The 6,000-nt window shown below is 40.0% G+C and overlaps 1 protein-coding gene across 2 annotated transcripts in view; it reads left to right on the top strand.

The window, feature by feature from the left end:
• Positions 1 to 6,000, top strand: part of LOC6534655 (trichohyalin) — a 42,835-nt gene continuing 36,835 nt past the window's right edge. The window contains exon 1 of one of the 2 annotated variants that reach the window (XM_039374514.2): positions 1 to 588. The gene's annotated coding sequence lies outside the window, so the exon portion shown is untranslated. The remainder of the gene's footprint in view (positions 589 to 6,000) is intronic. The other variant, XM_039374515.2, reaches the window with a different exon arrangement.

Genomic DNA, 6,000 nt, shown 5'->3' with positions numbered 1-6,000 from the left:
GCCAGTCGCAATTTTCCGTTCGTGGCGAGCACACGCGTTTGCGCAAAAAGCCGGCACTCGAATTTCGAATCTCTTGGCCTCTAGAAGTAGTTGGCCAAAGGCGAGAACTAACTGTCAACAACTGACTTAAACTCCGAACGAAAACAACAAGTGCCACTAACAATTAGCTGAAAAGTGATCCCCGGCTTCTTGGGTTCTTGGCAGGTTCGTTTTTTGCCGCAGGTGAAATTTCGGTCGTGCCGGTTGACTCGACATTAGCTCGACACCTTCAACGATTTCCTACATCCGATATTTATATTTCTCTTACTCCCCCGAAACCGACTCCGTGTGTTAAGTAACCCCCGCCAAAATCGCGCTAATTGGGTTGATTTTGGATCGAAAACTAAATATCAAGTTTCAATATTTACCGTGTGTTCGCGAAATCGGACAGTCTGTCACCTGCGGAAGCAGAAAGAAATCCATATACAAGCATATATACTCGTATATATATATTTTGGGCATCGGGCCAGCATCGGTGGTGAAGTGAGCTTGGAAAGCAGGGAGTTCTGCCTATTTGCATTTCAAATTGCTGGCGAACATCTAAGAACGGTAAGTGGCGGCTCGCCGGCCAAAAAAAATCAGAAACCGAAAATGGCACTGGCCCTGGCTAAGTGAAAATCAAACAAGAAGTGGTACAATTAACTCGGACGGTTTTCGATTCGATTTCTGGATATTTCGGGCGCATATTTGCATAACCTGACGCGAATATACATATATATATACATATATATCTTTAAGCTTGCCCATTTCCTTTCGGCTGCATAAATTATCCCACTTTTCCCACTTTTCTATTCTATTCGGTCGCAATTCTAATTAAGTGCCGAGACCTGCCCCAATGATGTTGCCGCTCCCACGACCCTTGACTGACCTCAGACCCCTTGATTGCTACACGGAGAAAAGCTTATTAGTGTATTTCGTTTTTCATATCAGTTCGTGTTTTATTTACATTTAGGCCTACCAGTGCAAACGAATGTTATCAATCATTCAAAGCTAATATAATTTGTGAATTAACCCTTGGTTAACACTTTACCACGTGTTTGGTCAGAATAAGATCGCTTTAAAAAACCGACGAACTAGAAATTCATTTATTAGTTTTTGAATCGAATTATGATTTAACTCACATAATCCCTAAATTTTGATTATTTTATATATTAAATATTAACATGGTGTATACGTGTTAAAAATACTACAAATACTTTCACCGGCACTATGAAGCGTCACAATGATAAGCCAAAGATAGTAGCTTACTCTATAGATTCCAAAATTTATTGATTATCTTTCGCCGTGCATTTGGTTTCCACTCGAAGCTTTTTATTGCTATCTGTGCTCTTGTAGAAATTGTTAACAAAACTGTAGATTTATGCAGTAGATTAGCTCGTCAACAGAAAGTGAAGGCCGAAGGACATGCTCAGCCCACCGAATCCGCTTATTAATGAGCTGTCACAGGGCAATGGGATCAGGGATTTGGGAGCTGGGAGCTGGGCAACGGGAATTGGACTCCACTGGAAAATCGAGATGGTGGTCATTATGGACTTGGTCATCAATTAATGTTAATGTAGCGATGTCGTCAGAGCTGCTCGCTTGCTAATGTCCTTGCCACACTTTTGTCAATCACGAGTTTTTTTCTTCGTCTTTTTGCATTTTTTTTTATTTTTGCAAGCCGTGCGAATGCATTTCATATTCATAAGCTGTCGGATCGAGTGAGTGAATGAGTGAGTGAGTGTGACTAAGCCGACAACTTCCACAAGCCAAGAAATAATAATCGTTAAATCGATTTGGTTTATTTTTCGGGGGGAGTAGTAAATGGGGTACGTGATGGTGACCAATGGTGACCTTCAACGGAGCAGCCTGCTCCTGGGAGATTTAAGCCAAATGCACGAATCGCTTTTCAAGGGTCATAAATAAAAAAGCTACCCGTACTCCCGTCTCAGTTGCTCAGTGCCACTCAGGTGCTCGACATGCCGCATATTTTTAGAAGCTTACCAGAACCGAATAAAATACATTGCTTTCTTCAAAAAAAAGAAAAATAGCAAAAAAACACCATACACAAAAACGTAAAAGTGACGCGGGAACGAACAAAATATCCCGCAGAATAGAAAAAACAAAGCCCTGCACTCAGAAAACGACGGAATGCGCTCTGGGATATCATAAAATGCCGAAATGCAGAAAAAGAGCCGAAAATACGAGAAAATATACGTTAGTCAGCACAAGAGGCGAATCTAAGGAGTTGTCAGTTGGGATTAGTCGAGCATGGATTACCCTGGAAATGAATATGATTGCATAAATAGGTTGGCAGTATTGAGTGCGAAATTATCATGCTGACAATAAACTAAAGTGTTCAATTACCAAAGATTTCCTTCGGCCTTTTGGCCAGAACAATAATCAAATTAGTATTGATTTCTTGTTAGCTTATTGGCTTTCATTTTCCAACATATATAAACTTGTTGCGTAAAACAACGAAACCAAATTTGGGATAATTGAGTTTTGTGCATATGAGAGCCTAATAACTATTCCTAGTGTTTAGGTATTCAAATTATTTTCTACGTTGTATCCAGTACAACTCCCTTCGGAAGTATCAAAGTTCCTTAGAACACAATGTTCCCTTTCACTAAGACGAAAATGATATACATTGGATGTTTTTTTGGCAAGGGAACGGACAATGCGAGACAGAAAAAACACAAACATTTGGCAGAGCATAAAAATAAAAATGAAATAAAATGGCATAAAAAATGCAACAGTTCAGTGAGATAAACACGAAAAAGCCAAGGTAGGAAAGGTATGAACCGGGGTAGGTTGTCCGAAGGCGAGGGAAGATGGCTTAGGATGAGGAGGAAGCGCGAGCTGAAGCATCAAGACTGAAATAAAGAAGGATACAAAAAATGGGCCAGTGGCTTGGACTTCGAGCACACTCACACATGAACGCACCTTGCCGAATTTTAAATGAGTCAGCCCACGATTCAGGTGGCCAAACGTGGGCGTTGGAGGGGTCGGAGTGGCCTCGGGGTGGCGGATCCTTCAATAAGTGTCCAGTTGTCCGGCTCCCCTGCTTTCGGCCAGCTCGGGGGCCCGCCTTCGACACTTGGCACGGTTTTAATGCCCTGCCCAAGGTTAACACGAATACACAGGGAGAAAATAGTAATAATAATTTCCCAATGTAGGACATTGTGGTTTGCAGGTGAGGAGAAATATACTCATGTAACTTATGTTTGTATGTTTGAGAATTTATAACAATTTGAGAAGACTATAAAATATCTAATAGAATTTGTATTTGGAACAGCTGATGCAGCATCTTAAATATAATTTTTTTGATTTTGTAAAGACTTTTGGATAGCAGTTACTTTATTGACTAATATCACATTTTAGTAAATATCAAGGTAGACCCTTGTGTTCGTTCAGTGCACTTACACAAAAAGAAATACAGACACTCTCACATAATAAAGAAAAGGCGGATAAAGCTAGCAAATAGAAATGAAGAAATACAAATTGTATAAAAGCGGAAGGGGGTCTTTTGGTAAATGTGCCACAGAGATAAAAGCCTAAATAGAAGCGAGGCACGAAAATTTTTTCAAATTACCAGCACAGAGGTTGAGGCAGGGCCACCCACCACCCCCTCTTTAGAAGCCATCTGTGTGTGTGTGTGGGTGTGTGTGAACTTATTGAAAGTGCTAACACACACGCCACTGAAAAAGCTCGTGCACTCGTGTGCGTGTGGTTTTTTCACATCCTGCCAAGCGACCGCAGTGCAAACAAACTGCTTGGCCTGCCCGTGTCCATGTTCCATATACTATACCACACCATGCGGAGAAGTTGTCACCTTTCTCCAGTTTCCAGTTCCACTGGCCCATCTTTCAACCACCCAATCTCCACTGCAAAAATAATACGAATTCCTATTCTCCTATAAGATAACTCCTGATCTAGATTCAGATTGTGTTTTTAATTACTGATCGAATTGTTTGTTTTATTATTAGGATGATTAGATCTTAAGGGTACTTTTTTATCAGACGTATCTACTGTAAATGCTTGTAGATATATAAAATATATCAACAAAGAAAAAGTGTCTTTTATAGAAAATCCCCAACTGAGGACCCATTCTGGAATATATATTTTTTGTGTGTACTCCCACCTCCTCTCAACTGCTGCTGACTTTGCGTGTGTGTAATGAATTTAAAGTTTGCTCGGTATACATTTTTCATACGCTTGCAAATTGTTATGGCTTTTGGTCCGCCACCACCCACCCACTTCCCACCCACGCCCCTTCTGGAACCGCCCAACCACCTGCACGGCCATAGATTCTCCTTGTACTAAGTGTATGTTAGCTTTTGTCCTTGTTATCCCCACGAGACATGATTATTAATTTGCAATTCCTGCTAATTGCATGAGCTTCAGCCACCCATTTTTCCTGCCCTCTCCCCTCAGGTGTTTAGCCACCCAAGTGATCGTTTAAAAACTTACTTTCTGACTAGCGAACTGAGGCGAATTCCACCACACAGTGCTGCTGTTTAAATAGATAAGCCTAGATTAGATTAGCGGTCACTGGAGCACATGGGAAACATATTATGATGCGTTCTCTACAGGAAATTCTAGTGGCCTAATGGGATCTTGGAATAGTTTTTTATTTGCGTTCTTTAGACTGGCCACTTGACTTTAAAATGGTGGGTCATGCAAATTCCCAGAATTATTCCCATTGCTCTAGCAATTAGTTTAGTTTTTAGGGAAAAGTTCTGGAAGAATATTTCTCATTTGCATCAATAGGGTTAGTAGTATTCCTTAATTAAATAATCATTATTAACAAATGCTACTAGATGGTGAATAATGAATGCTTCATATATGTTGTGCTTATATTTTTCTTTAATTCATTGTCGATCAGAGAAAAATAATGCTTTTAATCCGAGATGTTAGAGATTATTTTCTGAAAAATGAAATACATAGCAAGTGCTCGAATTGAAGTGTTCCCAATGATCAAAAATGATACTAAACTATTTATTTGCGGAGCTTCCTCTCCATTAATCACACTTGATGACGGAATCTCTATTAGGAATTTTTATTGCCGCTCCATTACATGGGAAATTATTCGAAAACTTGTACGTATTTTGTAGCAAAGAAAAATCCATATATTTTGTAATAAAAATTAATTTGCCAGCAAACTGCCAACCATTAAGAAGTCAATATGCCGGGAGTGGGCTCTGCTCAACGCAGTGCAGCTCGTCAAAGTTTTTCTTGGCTCAATAATGAGGTGATGAGGCTCGCGCTTGAGAACCGATGGCTGTCATGTCGATGCATTATAAATTGTTGACATTAGCTGGCGAATCGACGCCCAGACGGCGGCAATACGTTCAATTTCGATGATTGTACAGCATCGAGCAGCTAAGCAGCTCCTCTGGCTTTCAGCTCGAAATGCTCCTATTTAGCTTATAAATCGTTGGCAATCTAATCGATAGGAATACTTTGGCATTTGATGCTGTGGGGTTACCGGCTAAGTGCTGTTGCTTTACTTCCTGTCTGCCGGCGGCCAAGGGGCGGTTGTTCGGTGGGTCGACCTTGACCCGACCGCCCTTCAATGGGCGCCTATTATAAGGCTCGCCCAAACGAAAAGTTTTACTCTTTGGCAGCCTTTGTGCCATTGCGCATACGCCCCGTTGCTAGACTTCGTTTAACCCTTCACAAGGTTTTGGTAACGAAATTTCGCCGTTTTTGAAGCTTTTTTAAAGTACCTTTATTTTATGAATAACATGAAAACAAATATCTTCAAGCAAAAATATGTAATTTTAAAAAAATATAGTCTGATAAAAAATCATAATTTTAATTTTAAAACAGTAATCTATAGAAGTTTCTTTTATTATTTATATAAGCTATTAATAAGCCTGTGGATATTCCATTAAAATTGTAAATCCTATCTTTAGTAATTGGAGGAGGGAGTAATTTGAACACTTTCAAATTGTACAATCGAACTGAAAGGGTTAA

The sequence above is a fragment of the Drosophila yakuba genome, chromosome 3L (assembly GCF_016746365.2).
Source record: "Drosophila yakuba strain Tai18E2 chromosome 3L, Prin_Dyak_Tai18E2_2.1, whole genome shotgun sequence".
NCBI classification, from domain to species: domain Eukaryota; kingdom Metazoa; phylum Arthropoda; class Insecta; order Diptera; family Drosophilidae; genus Drosophila; species Drosophila yakuba.
This window is presented reverse-complemented; position numbering and strand designations above follow the sequence as displayed.